The 14,589-nt window shown below is 39.9% G+C and overlaps 1 long non-coding RNA gene across 1 annotated transcript in view; it reads right to left on the reverse strand.

Moving 5' to 3' along the window:
- LOC310690113 overlaps positions 1 to 9,073 on the reverse strand; it is a 53,209-nt gene extending 44,136 nt beyond the window's left edge. Inside the window, exons 1-2 of the long non-coding RNA XR_014517916.1 lie at positions 8,796 to 9,073; positions 293 to 439 (exon numbers count right to left, since the gene is read on the reverse strand). This is a non-coding gene — a long non-coding RNA (uncharacterized lncRNA). The remainder of the gene's footprint in view (positions 1 to 292; positions 440 to 8,795) is intronic.
- Between the last annotated feature and the right edge of the window lie 5,516 nt (positions 9,074 to 14,589).

Genomic DNA, 14,589 nt, shown 5'->3' on the forward strand with positions numbered 1-14,589 from the left:
GATGTTATGCCTTTCTATAAACAGCTGAACACCTTCTCCGACTGCAAGTTAGGATTTTTAAATGGTTCAGTTGCTGCAGCTGGAACAACTCTGATGCACTTAGAAAATATTTCGTTTCCCTTCACAGGAAAAATGAAAGAAGAAACCATATAGAAAGAATGTGTTGCCTGTTTTCTGCCCCCAGGCTAAGTCTATGCCTTCAGTTCGACTCTTGTGTTATTTAATTGGACTTTATAACTATTCTGTTACTTTCCAAGCTATAGAAGTGAAGATCAAGTAAAGCGTTACTTACCATTCTCCATCGGTTCTACTTGCTTCCAGAGTACAAGGGCTCCAGGATGCTATTTCTCTGCATATGTAGATTACCTTTGGTGACATACCTTTTTATTACGGGTCACAGTCTTTTAAGATTAAATTCTCTCAAAGCAGAATGTGTCACCTAAAGGGGAAAAAACAACTAAGTGGGGATTGTTGTTTGCTTATTTGTTGGTGTGCATTTTATGCTGAGAGCAGGTAATATTACCTTTTCACTTGCTAGCAAGTCTGGACTATCTTTTCAAAAAACAAAAAACCTTTCATTACAATCTTCAATAGATGACTCATTTTGTTTGTTTTTAAACAAAACAAGCACAGCCACAGCTACTTTTACTTAGCATCCTCATTTCCAAGCAATATTGATCCTTTTTTCCTGTTTTGTGGTTATGTTCTTGTGGCTGGAATAGATGCCAATATGCATCATAGCTGATGCTGCTTTTATGCAAAACTGGGTGTTTGCACTTCCAATTTCCTGTAGGATCTCCAAGGTCAGAGAATAGCAGGGTTGTCTTTAAAATATCTGTTGCAACAAGTGGCGTTAGATTGCAACACAATGCCCCAGGCTATGCACATCTGAAACGGGGAAAACAGACTTTATACTTGGCCTTCCCGATGTCTTGAACTGTGAGCACAAATTCACATTATTGTTGGTAAAGGGTGACAGGCAAGTTGGAAATTTTAATACCTTACCCTAGCCCATATTGTAATACAGGTTTGGGATTTCTAGTGCTCTATGAATATTCTAAAAAATATTCTAAAATCAAGGATTTTACGCTCTTTACAGTACGTATTTCTCAAATCTCCTTCTGTTGAAAGGTAAAGGTGTAAAGGACCCCTGGATGGATACGTCCAGTCAAATTCGACTATGGGGTGTGGCACTCATCTCATTTTTCAGGCCGAGGGAGCCGGCGTTTGTCCACAGACACCTTTCCAGGTCATGTGGCCAGCATGACTAAAATGTGGCCAGCATGACTAAAATGCTTCTGGCACAACGGGACACCATGATGAGTGCCAGAGTGCATGGAAATGCCATTTACCTTCCCGCTGCAGCAGTACCTATTTATCTACTTTCACTGGTGTGCTTTCAACACACCACTTAAGGAACACGGGTGGCACTGTGGTCTTAACTACTGAGGCTCTTGGGCTTGCTGATCGTAAGGTCAGTGGTTCAAATCCATGTGACGGTGATGAGCTCCCGATGCTCTGTACCCAGCTCCTGCCAACCTTTTGATATTCTGACCATGGCTAGAAGAGAAGTTTGAATTAGTGAATTCATCACTAATTAAGATAACTTGGCAAGTTACTTGCTGTCAGCTTAAGCTACTTTACTAGTCTGTGTGACATTTGAATCCTGCTGGAATCTGGTTGGAGGAAAGGACAGCAAGCACATGCTTCCTATCTGTGGTGGGAACGCTTGCAACACTTCAGGTGTCGCTGGATCACATCGCTAATCAGCTCTGATCGTTGGCCATGCTGGTTGAGGCTGATGAAGTCCAACAATATTTGGCAGGCCACAGGTTCTGGACACCTAATTTAAATTGTGTTTGACCTTACACCACCCATCATCTTGACATCTTTCCACAGGGCCTGTAAGATGGAGCTGTTCCACCAGGTCTTTGGTCAGGGCCCAGTCTGACCCCTCTCCTCCTACAAAGCCCTATACAGTCATACCTCGGGTTGAATGTGCTTCAGGTTGAGTGCTTTCGGGTTGAGCTCCGTGGCAACCCGGAAGTAACAGAGTGTGTGCATGCACAGACGCTCAAAATGATGTCATGTGCAGAAGCGACAAAATGTGACCCACGCATGCGCAGACGTGCCATCACGTCTTATGTTTTGTTCAGGATGCGAACGGGGCTCCGAAACGGATCCCGTTCGCATCCCGAGGTACCACTGTATATAAGAGGCCTCTCTAACTCCTCTCACCGGCTCATATAAATAGCTGAGCCTGGTGAGTACCTAAGGTTCCCAACCCCTATAGTCATAATTTGCTGGTTGCCTTCTGATCTTATTTGATTTTAATCCGATTTTAATCTGTATTTCAGTCGATTGCAGGATATTAAGTTTTAATGTATTTATATTTTGATGTTAGCCACCCTGAGTCCGGTTATGGCTGGGGAGGGCGGGATATAAATAAAATTATTATTATTATTAGTAGTAGTAGTAGTAGTAGTATCATTATTATTATCATACAATCCAACTCCTAGGAGGCCAAGGTCCCTTCAGCCCCGCCAATAAAATATTTAAGGGGGCTGCCCCCACAAAGTTAATAGGCACTGCCATTCAGATAGTGTGCCTGTGCTGCATCTTGTGATTGATTATGTAGGTTTGAGCTTACCTGGGCCCTCCCAATATTTTATTCAAGTTGGTACCCCTGCCATCCATATAAGGAAGGCTATTATTAACCACGTTTTAGCAATGGACAGTTGCACAATACAGGCAGATAAGCTATTTTGGATTGAGATTCAAGGCAGGTAAATGTATACTTTTCACTGCTGGTGCTCTATTATTTGTTTTACATTTTATTTTAGTTTTTTTTAAAAAAAAAACTTAGTATGGATCTACATGGAGTGCTACAGCTTTAAGCAGCTGCTCTTTGATATGTCCTGTGATATTGCCTGCAATTAGCAAACCATTAAGTAGGTTTTAAAATATTCTTTAGAGTTTTGCCCCAGTCTGATCCCTTTCTCTCTAAGGCTACATCAAGCACTAAGGCTTTGGGCCACCATATTGTGTCTCACTTGTAATAAACAGCATTTCTGGTTATCAAACACCTTGGATTCACGGCTCTGTGGCCTTCAGTCACCCACAAAAGGTATTTATTGCCTCATATACGCCTCCACTATGAACACTAGCTTCTAATTAATACCACTTAAATCTACAAGTATTGCCACAAAGAGACACTTAGGAGCATGCTTGATGCTCAGTATTACTCACAACTGGAAACATGCTTGAAAACCTTCCAGCTGTCTGACACAGAAATTTGAGAGGACACTCAGTAAAGGACCAATTTTACTGAATCATCAGCTAATGTGCCGTATTATATACAGGCAGCACTGCACAGACGGTAGCCTAACTTCTAGCAGAATAGAGCCAGGGGTTGCAGTGGAAAATGGTTCTCACCCCACCCCAAAGTCATTTGTGTTCCAGAAGGGCTTAATCCCTGAACACAAAGACATAGTTTGCAGGTGTGTGTAGAGACACATGTTCCAAGCAAGCGGGATAACAAGTGCATACGTTGATTATTATGATATGAGGATACAGTGGTACCTCGGGTTACATACGCTTCAGGTTACAGACTCCGCTAACCCAGAAATAGTGCTTCAGGTTAAGAACTTTGCTTCAGGATGAGAACAGAAATTATGTTCCGGCGGCGCAGCAGCAGCAGGAGGCCCCATTAGATAAAGTTCAGGTTAAGTACGGACCTCCGGAACGAATTAAGTATGTAACCAGAGGTACCACTGTAGTATATTTTTTTTAAAAAATTACAATGTCAGAATTAGGCCTTTTCTGGAAAATTTGTTCATGGTGTTACAACCATGTATTCCAGACAACTTTCCTTGATTAAAGGCTTCTGTTTGGGGGCAGGGAGGGAGCAGGGTCTACAATTAAAACTGCAAAAACTGCACAAAGCATTGTTGAACATCCTGCACGTTGGCTGATATTGATGTCAAGTGACTGGCAAGTGGATGGGAGAACTGGTCAAAGTTGGCCTGCTCGGGTGGCAGAGATAAAAGGTATGGCCTTGGAGCAAAAGGTTTCCCACCCGAGAGATAGAAGGTAACAAGGAAGGGCCTCTGCCTGAGACTCTGGAAATCAACAGCCAATCAGATTAGAGAATACTGGTGAAGAAATAGTCTGATCTGGTATAGGGCAGCTTCTGAGTAAATAAGTAAAAATTCAATTAGCTTCATAAATTAGCTGAATTTAAGATCAACAATTACTTTAAATGAGAAAATATATCCAACCCCCTACAATTTAGCTTGCTCTCCCCACCTCCACCCCATATTTTGCTTTCCAAAAATTCATACTTCTAACAAAATACCATTCCTATGTAATAATAAAGTTTAAGATATGCTATCGTGTCTCAGGATACTAAGAGTTAATCTGGTGTAATTTTCTTAATAAAACTCAGAGCTATATATTATTTTTGTAATCTATGTCACACGGTTTGACACCATGTAATTTTTGAGGTATTTTATAATTTGCAAGGCAAACAACAACAATGCCTACTGTCTTCTTAAAACTCTTTTGCTGCCAAAGAAACAGCCATTTGCTTTGTCACGATTACCACAGTAAATCTTAGAGTGAATGTATTTAATGATGGCTACAAAGCTTCCCTTTATTTTGCCATGGAAAGGAAAGCTTCAGAACCACACTGACCAATTCTGCTCTCTATCTCAAGGAAATGAAAGATCACTCACTGGAGCCTACTTACCCAAATTTACCTGCTTAGAGAAATAACGGCTAATAAAAGACCAGGAGTTTGAAGCAAACTTCTCTTGTGCACTAGCAGATTAAATTGACTTTGGACCATTCTTTGAAATAATTATGGACTGAAAAGTATGTTGGCATATACATATAGGACTCATTTTAGCCTTTAAATTGAGCATACCAAGGAGAGTGGATGCATGGAGACCTTGTGTACAACCCACTAAGAACTGTTCCACCGCATGCACACCCCTAAAAAACATCTTGCTATAATTCAATGGGCCTGCACAGTTACTGTATTGCCGCTGGTTTGTGACCCTCAACCCTCTTCTCCCATGGACAAACAAAGAATTGTTTCTTTCCCTGCTCAAATGCCCAATTCTGATGAGGTGACTTGCTTATTACACCAACATCCATGACAAATACCTCAAAAGTTAAGTCACCTGGTTGCAGGTTACGCTTTCAAACTCCATTATGCTCCAAATCACATATCAGATCTAACAATTCATTTCATTCATCATGTTTGAGTTTTCACTGTGCAGATATAGGAAATCAATTAAACCTATACTTCCCTTTGAATATTCATCTCTTTTACATTTACAGCAACCAGTCTATCTTTGTGGGAACTCTTCAGAGAAGGTTTTTGTTTGCTGAGCCAGCCCTGACGCAGAGGGATTTAGGGTTGTGGGTCTGGCTGACCACACTGTCCTTGTCCACACTGATGCAATCACTCCCTTACACACATTCAGCAGAGAACAAAACAAATATATGTCTAGCACACAGAGAGAAGTCAGTTTCTAGTTTATTTCACAACCTTACATACATCACCGAAATCAGTCAGCAACCTGTGGTCTGAGGGACACATGCCCCTCAGCCTAATTTCATGCACATGGGGGTTGCCTGGAGGGAGAGGCGTAATGATGCTGAAACCTAAGCTTCATATAAAGAATTAAAATCTCTAAAATGGGTAGCCCTTCTCTCCTGTTTTTCTTCAAGACCTGTGCATCTTGAGGTCTACTCAGAACCAATCAGCTGCCTGAATTCTAGAACCAAAGCTGTGATTTCCCCTCGCCTTCAGCTGAAAACTGAAACCATGACTCCAGAGAGGATATAAAACACATAGTACCATGCAACTCGTTTATTGTGCTCACCTGTTGATGAAAGCACTTTTAAAGGTTAAAGCAAATTGTTTTATCTTGTTACACACACACACACACTCCTTATGGTAATTCTGCACCATATTATGTATTCTAACATTGATTTGGCATTACCATAAAAGAATAATGTCCAATATATGAATTAGGTATCTCAATCTCATCATTATTACCACTATAAAATGTTAAAAGAGTGTATTTCATGAGCAGAGCACAATTTTTTCCTTTGTAGGGGAAATTAGGTAGTATATCAATTAATACTAAATTGCAGTATCACCCGGAATACGTACGACATTCAGATGAATACCAAATGAATTCATTATGATAAGTGCTAACACAATGAATACCAAATGAATTAATAGTAGTCAAACCATTACCAAGCATTGCAGTGATATTTGCCTGATTCAATATTAGGGATAGATTTGAACACATCATTAAATAGTATGGGTCAGATTCTGCTTCTGCTGAAGGAAGCAGGATCACTTCAAGGGAACTAGGATTGTACTGTGCTGTGATTTAGAATAACATTGATGTAGGGACAAGGAAAATATACAATGGATGCCTTCATACCATAAAAAGTCCTTTACTCACTGAAGTGCGCTATGTGTCTTCTCTTTATTAATATATGTGCTGCTTTGTGAGAGAATAACTTAACTTTTTGATAAGGAATGGTCTTCCTCAATGATTGACCTGGAGCATCACACTATCATGAGGGCAAATACTGAGGCCCCAGTTTGAAAGAAATGGTGTGAATATAACAATTTCCATTCATTGTTTGTGCTTCAGACCATAGTAAAGATAAACTAGGCTGCACCCGTAATATTTATGTGTTCCGATGCAATGCATTTCAACAATTTATATCTATTAGAGATTTAGTAAGACATGAAGGCATAAGTGGATTTAATCAGACATGTAATTATTTTTACGCCTGCAATACAAAAATATGCATAAATGAATTTATGGTTATTTGGCAATCAGGAGGAATAGTGTTTATAAATGTTGAAACAGCTGCTGGCAAATCTATGTGCAAAAGCAAGGAAAACAGCTTTTAGCGTCTACTAGGCAGGTGAGCAATAAAGGGCTTAGTGAGGCTTGTTTAGTATCTTATGGATGTTTGGGTAAATTTGGGGCAATTTCACGCAAGTCTGCTAAATGTTAGTGGTTGTGTGCATATCTGTTTTGACAGTGCAAGCCTGTCCTCAGTTCGCTGACTGGACAATGATAGGATTGTCATTGTAAGGGGAGAAAATGAAGATGGGCATGCTGGGGAAGTAAGGAAATAGCCAGATTAGTTGGTTACCAAGCCTTCAGCAGGGCTAGATCGTGTTTCATAGAATCATAGAATTACAGTTGGAAGGGACTGCAAGGGTAATCTAGTCCAACCCGCTGCTAAAGCAGGGGTCAGCAACCTTTTTCAGCTGTGGGCCAGTCCACCATCCCTCAGACCATGTGGTGGGCCAGACTATATTGGGGGGGGGGGAAATGAACGAATTCCTATGGCCCACAAATAACCCAGGAATGCATTTTAAATAAAAGGACACATTCTACTCATGTAAAAACACGCTGATTCCTGGACTGTCCGCGGGCCAGATTTAGAAGGCGATTGGGCCGGATCCGGCCCACGAGCCTTAGGTTGCCTACCCCTGAGTTAAAGCATCCATCACAGATGGTTATCCAACCTCTGCTTCCTTTGTCAGAAGAACACCAGCAAAATAGATGTTATAATTAATACACACCCATTGGAGTCAATAAAGAGTCCAAGATGAATGCTCCACCCACTCCAACCTGGTATGGATGCCAGTTAACTGTGTCTAATTCATGACTCAGCACCAAGATGACATAAGCCTCAGCAAGGAAAGATAATTAGATTATCAAAGAGAGCAGCATGGGGCTACATCACTCTGTCACCATGTCTTCTGACCAAAGTTGGGGAACTTGCAGCGCATGGGCCAAATGTGGTTGGCCCCCCAGGCCTCTGCCTGGCCCATGGAACTCTCCCTAGGCAATGTCCATCCTATGGGGGAAGGCAATGACAAGCACATTCAAACAGAAATGAGGCATGGCTCTGACCCTCTGCTGTCCCAGCCTACTGTCTTGCTTTGAGCTTCTTCCTTCCTGCTCACATGACTCAACTTTCAACTCTGGTCTTTGTCTTTCTAACTACCAGCAAGCAGTTTTTTTGTCTGGCACAGAACCACTTCCATTGTTTCATTAAGGCTCATAGGCTACCATCGCACCAGGAAGTTAGCCTGAATATTCCAGGAATTTTAATCCTTGTTTTAGATTTTAACACTTGCTGGATCCAGCATACTGCCTACTCCCCGCCGCCCCCAAACTCATAACAATATAATAAATGAACAACATTAAATCAAGCAGGTTTACATCCTTGCTTAACAACCTGGGTCACAGATACGGAATTTGTTCAAAATCCAGTGGAATAAGATGTAACAAATGGTGAAGTAAAGAATTTTAATTAGTGGAAGCTATTGACATTTCAAATTTTTATTTAAATCCAATTAAAAGTGGCACTTTCTAATGCCCCGGTAATGTCAAAAGTGGCCAGATCTATGACGAACAAAAGAACATTATTTACTGTCACAAATTCATGAGCAAATGAGTGACCCACCCCATGGTTGAATGGGCACCTCTGATTCCAGCCTGCTCCTCAGCAAAAACCAAAAAGATAATCAGGATCTGCTCAACTCTCAGGTTTGAGAAGTAAATAGTTGGAGCATAAATTAGGCACAATGTTGGTTAAGTTTATAGGTCTATAATTTGAAAGAAACGTCCTATCCCACTTCTTAACAGATTGGAACTGCATTGCTTATATTCCAGCCAGTGGGAATAGCTCTCATTGAAATGATTACATTGAAAGACTTGCTAATAACTTTGACCTACCACTCTTAAGTTGTATGTGTGTGTTTTCAAACTTGCTAGGAATGCCATTTCTTCCGAGGGCTTTGAAAGATACAATGTGAGTTCCTCTACTGCCTTGCTGTAGAAGGCCAAAAGAATAAGGAAGATAAACTGTCAATACAGTGGTACCTCGGGTTACATACGCTTCAGGTTACAGACTCCGCTAACTCAGAAATAGTGCTTCAGGTTAAGAACTTTGCTTCAGGATGAGAACAGAAATTGTGCTCCGAGGGCGCAGCAGCAGCAGAAGGCCCCATTAGCTAAAGTGGTGATTCAGGTTAAGAACAGTTTCAGGTTAAGAACAGACCTCCGGAACAAATTAAGTACTTAACCCGAGGTACCACTGTAATGCCCTGTGTTTCAGTGTCTTGAAATACTTTATTACACAAAGAAAAGATACTGTTCCTATGCATTATCATCAAACTAAACACTTGTTAAGTTTATGGTGTTTGCTGGCACCTTTCCCTAAAAAAAATAGAAGGGGGTGGGATCCATATCAGAACTGTGGAAGCGGTTAACCCTTTGACTCCTGCCATGTTCCCACTGAAAATTAAGTCAGTCTCCTAAAGCTGCTATTAAAAAGCCCCAACTAAACGTTATGTGATCTTTCCTCATAGGGAACCTTTCCTGCTGCTTGCGGGAGCTGTGTCTGTAACATCCAATATGAGCTTCCTAAATGTATGTTAGGATACTTTCAATTTCATTTGAATTATAGTGCAATCTGAACTTCCAAAAAAGTCAACTGGGAGAGGTTAGGCTATGTGGAATATCTCTCCACTGTGCTTCCCCCTATCTTTACACCTGGTGATAGAGAGCCCTGGTCGCGTTAGCTACACCCATGTACAGTGGCACAAGGGTGGGGAATTGTTGTGTTGGGGGTGAGGCATAAACAAAATTGCACTGCACCCTAATTTCCGTCATTCACTGAGTCCACCCACAGAACTTGATGTAACTTACATCATCAAAAATACAGCTAGAAGTCAACCCGTCCCTTAGGAGTCAATGGAAGGGCAGAACACTGACCCCCAACTCCAGCCACAGACCTGCTGGACACAAGCAGTTAAGGTGATACACCAGCATATTTGCCTTGTTAGGATTGCTCTGCCCTCTGTCACTTTATATATCTTTTGCATAACTTTAACAGGTATCATTAATGGAGAAACAATGGCATTCTGTTAATGTCAAATCAAACACTGAGTTCATTTTTTCATCAAACCAGTTGACATTATCATGTTTGCTAAACGCTACTGTGCAAGAAATAATCCCACGTGATTACTTTGTTAAAAGCAGTTGGACCCACATCGCTTCCACTGTCCTGGTATCATTCTAATTGGTGGCAAAATTTTCTATGAGATAACAAGTTAGAAGTATTTATACTTCAGCATTTGCTGAACAAGTATCCTAACATTTAGTTTTGCTCCTTTTTTTAAAAAAAGGCTATTTTCCCACTTTGATCTGCCACAACTAATATGATTGAAAAGATCATATTAGTAATGAAGGGAAGAGACAATGGCTTTCTCTATTGCAATTATTATGGTATTTTTGTCACTAATGTAGTAGCTCTGGAATAGTCAACATATCATCAAGCAATGTATGCAAGTAAGTTACTTAGTATCATTTGTGTCACATTAAAAAGTCTGAAGATAAACATTCAGATATATGTTAATACAGCACAGAATAAATTAGGGCATTTTTGAACACGGTTTCATTAAGTGTCCATCAGCTGAATGCTGATAATTTCAAAGCAAGCAAATATCTGGCTGAAAAATAATGATGTGTATTTTACAGACATAACTGTCTCTGGTATCTGGTGTGGCTTTTTTTTCTTCAAATGATGGGGTTCTCTTTCATTCATGTATTAGATGTTATTGCAAAGATCAGTAATGTTTCCAATAAATTATAGATTGACCAGTCTGCATGCTTCTGTTTGTTGTTGAATCTTGCTCTTCTACAACCTCAGCCTGTCAGAGCTACATTCAGCCCTCTAAGACAGCTGCCGAATCTTTTAAAACTGCAGACTGCCCTCTGTTGCTCAAAAAGAGGCTGCATCCTATGCAATCTCATTGCGTTCTCAACAAGAAATGTGAGTTTCATAATTCAGCGGCCGCAAAATGCCAACATTGCAAAAACCAAACACCTTAGTTTAAAATATTAAATGAATGTCGCGCTGATGCTGTGAAAACACAGCAAAATAAGCATGCAAACATGCACATAAATACTCATTGAATTAGCTAGCTGATTTCTTTCCCCCCTTCTGTTTCAATAGGAAAATATGTTGGCCAGGATACAGAACCGCACGCGCCCCCCATATCAAACACAAATGGTTCTGTAAGCCCAAGTGGCTTTTAGGCTTGTTTTTCTCAAATGGCGCCCCGCCATGCTGCACGGCAAACTGCTTTGAAAGTGAGAGGAGGATCAGAAGCAGGTTGTAATATGGTAAAGGTATCAGCTGTTTAAAGAAGTTAAAAAATATATATCTACAGAACTGGCTCCCTGTGTGGGCCTCACCAGCTCGTTCAATCCCCACCATTAATCTGAGGAGGGCAGGCTTATATTGGAGGGAGGACACCAACAGTTAACAGAATTTGGAGGAAAAAATGCAAAGTGTAGTACACTTGGCAGGAAAGGAAACTCAACAGCTAGGTAACTCAGCAGAAAAACAAAACCGTCTAGTAGATTATTATTGCCCAGCCCTGATTAGGCTTGAAAGAGCAAAACAGCTGAACATAGCATTTATGTCTATGAGGGGGGGAAATGATGCTGTGGATATGCTGGTGACACTTTCAAGCTTATCTTCTTCAGTGCCTTAATAAAACAGTACAGTGCACATGTTTGTACAATGATACACTTAAGGCTGATTTCACTCCCCCTCCCTTCACCTTATTCGCTTCTAATTGATTAATAATTAGGAGAGGAAAACATTTACAAAGCTTGAATGTGCTGCATTATATGGCAACAGCAACTTGACTTGTTTTCATTTGTTTGTATGACAGGATTTTTATTGACTTTAGCCAAAATAAAAAAAGTATATGTAGAGGTCCAGTATCATGACATATGTACATCCATAAGCTCCTAACAAAATATCCTTCCCTTGGACTTTAAAAAAAATGCTTTTATAAGAATTGTCTTTATTATAGGTAACATACCCATTCACACTACACAGTAAAAAGAAAAAAAACATATTGGGAACAAGTAGGCATTCATGGATTTCATTTTTTAAAAAAAAAAACTTTTTTGTAGCTGAAATGTATTTAGCTTACATCAAGGACAAAATAATAGACACTATGCACGCTCCCAGTTCATATGTTTTGACTTAAATAGCATGGCAAACATTTACTGAAGAAGCTGGGAATGTTTATTCATTCAGAAATACAATCCGAAAAATAAAAGCACCCATGCTACAAATATTTCAAGTTGCCATTTTGATGCTGGCAAGGGCGAACAATGGAATTGCATAGTTGTAGCTATAATTTTTCAAATGCAAATGTTGACATGAAAACAGTAAGAAGGAATTTAAAGATGAAGAGAGAGAAAAGGAAAACTCAGTTATTGAAGGTTCATATGCTCTCGCCTGCTTAGCATTTTTCTGCAAATCAGATTTTCTTCCTAATGTTATGATTAAAACATGTATTCATGAAACTGATGTTTTAGTATATTGAGAATATGGTAATGCCAAATCTTCTAATGTGCATTCATCATACCATTTTGCATATGATCACATTTTTTGTCAAGGCCGTAGATTAAAGCTTTCTTATCTCTGAATTTTAAAGATATCATGCATGATTCCTTATTTAAAAACAAAAAGCAAACACACAACAGAGAACAAGAATGCCCAACATATGTTTAAAGTTAACAAATGCCACTAGTATTTATTTTCACTACATCTATTTGCAACATGTTATTTAAAATTTTATTTTTGCTATAAATGTTTAGAAGAAAGTATCATATTGTTGATATTTTACATACATAAACTATATTTAGCTGGACATCTTTCACCTACACTCTCTTGTAAAATCCATGGCATGCCTTATATTCAACAGTGCCATATATTAACCCACCTATATTTCACATGATGGGAAAATCCAATGTGTACCACACAAAGGTCTTTGGAAAAGAGACAGGTTACAAATGTGATCTGATGGTGATAACAATTTTATTTTACAAGTAACTCACTACTGATGACTTTTTAAGTTTCAGAAGGGTAGCCATTTTGGACTGTTGCAACTAAAGGAACAAATGGCACAGTCCTATTCATGTCTACTCTAAAGTAAGTGTCACTGAATTCAGTGGGGCTTACTTTCAGGTAAGTGTCGCTGGATTGCAGCCAGAGTCTTGTGGCACTTTCAAGAATGACAGTTTATATTTATGCCACAACTAAGGTGGCACAAAATTGTTGTTTTTTAGAAAGCTTGCACAGTGGTGGTGGTTCTGAAGTCTATTGTCTAAAATCCTTTTAAAGCATGTTGGCCACAAACACTGCATTAGCTAGGAAGTCGTATTTTGGTTCTAGACTCTATGGTCATTCTTGAATGTGACCTCCCCCCCCCCCCGATCTTTTACGAGCCACATTACCTGTGATCATATCTGAATCTTCTCCAGCCTCAAAGGCCACCAAACTCTCCCACCTGTCTGGTCCAGAAAGCATGCAGCACAGACCACACAAGGAGCCAATGAACTTTGATCCACAAATCTAAATCCACCTCCCTGCACAGTCCTCAGTTAAAAATTATGCATGTGTAATTTAAAGCTACATACTGCCCCTCACTTATGCATACAATACAAGAAAGGCCAAGGGTTATTTTTCTAGGCTTCTATCCTATAGCCACTTACCTTGGCATAAGTCCCGTTGAACTCAATGACACTGATTTCAGTTGTGTGTACAAATGCAGAGGACTGTGTATGTAGTGTTACTGTAGAAATATGGCCAAAAAGAAACTAGCCAGTTCTGATGGTTAGAGTACTGGATTAGAAATGGGTTAGACCCACATTCAAATCCCCATTCAGACACAAAGTTCCCTAGCTAACCATGGGGCGCTCATGGTAGACGTTGCCTACGTCACAGGGTTGCTGTTGGAATATTCTCACAAGCTTCCCGTGAAGATAAAAGAGGTTTGGATTGGTTCCAAAGTGCTTGTGCCAAAGAGCAGGACAAAAAGAGCATAAATAGCTAAATAGTCCTTGATAAACTCATTTAACCATATATTCAGGACTGATTGAATTTAGTGCTAGTTAATTTCTTAACTTAAATACAATTTAGATATCTTTTCTTGATCTCGTGTTTGGTGAGTAACTCCTGCTCTGCTCTCCCTGCAGATTTCTTTAACTGCAGCATATTCCCATGACAACACCGGATACCTTATCCGTGTGATTTTGACATCCCTTTATTTTAATTCTAGCAGACACTGACCACAAGAGGGCACAAAAGGGTTTTTGTTGCGATTTGTGTGAATTCGTTAGCTAAGTTTTCCGGGCCTGGATCTATGTAGTTTATCATTCATTTTAAAACATACTTTTGCTTTTAAAATGATTGAGGTATCATTACAGAATAAGCAGTGCCACACTAAATAAACCACCAACCATCATGACTAAGTTGTCCCAGTGGGATCCAAGTTCTGATAACTTCTTCTCAATTCAGCCCATCACCTGTACATTTTTTTAAAAAACGTGCTCTCTATTCTAGGCCAACAGAGGTTGCTAATGTGATGCACATGAGCCCATAGAGGCCTCCCCTGCCACACACACTTGGAAAAAGCATTCTGTTGTAGCCAATAGAAGT

The sequence above is a fragment of the Podarcis liolepis genome (genome assembly GCF_965112155.1).
Source record: "Podarcis liolepis genome assembly, chromosome: 12".
NCBI lineage: Eukaryota > Metazoa > Chordata > Lepidosauria > Squamata > Lacertidae > Podarcis > Podarcis liolepis.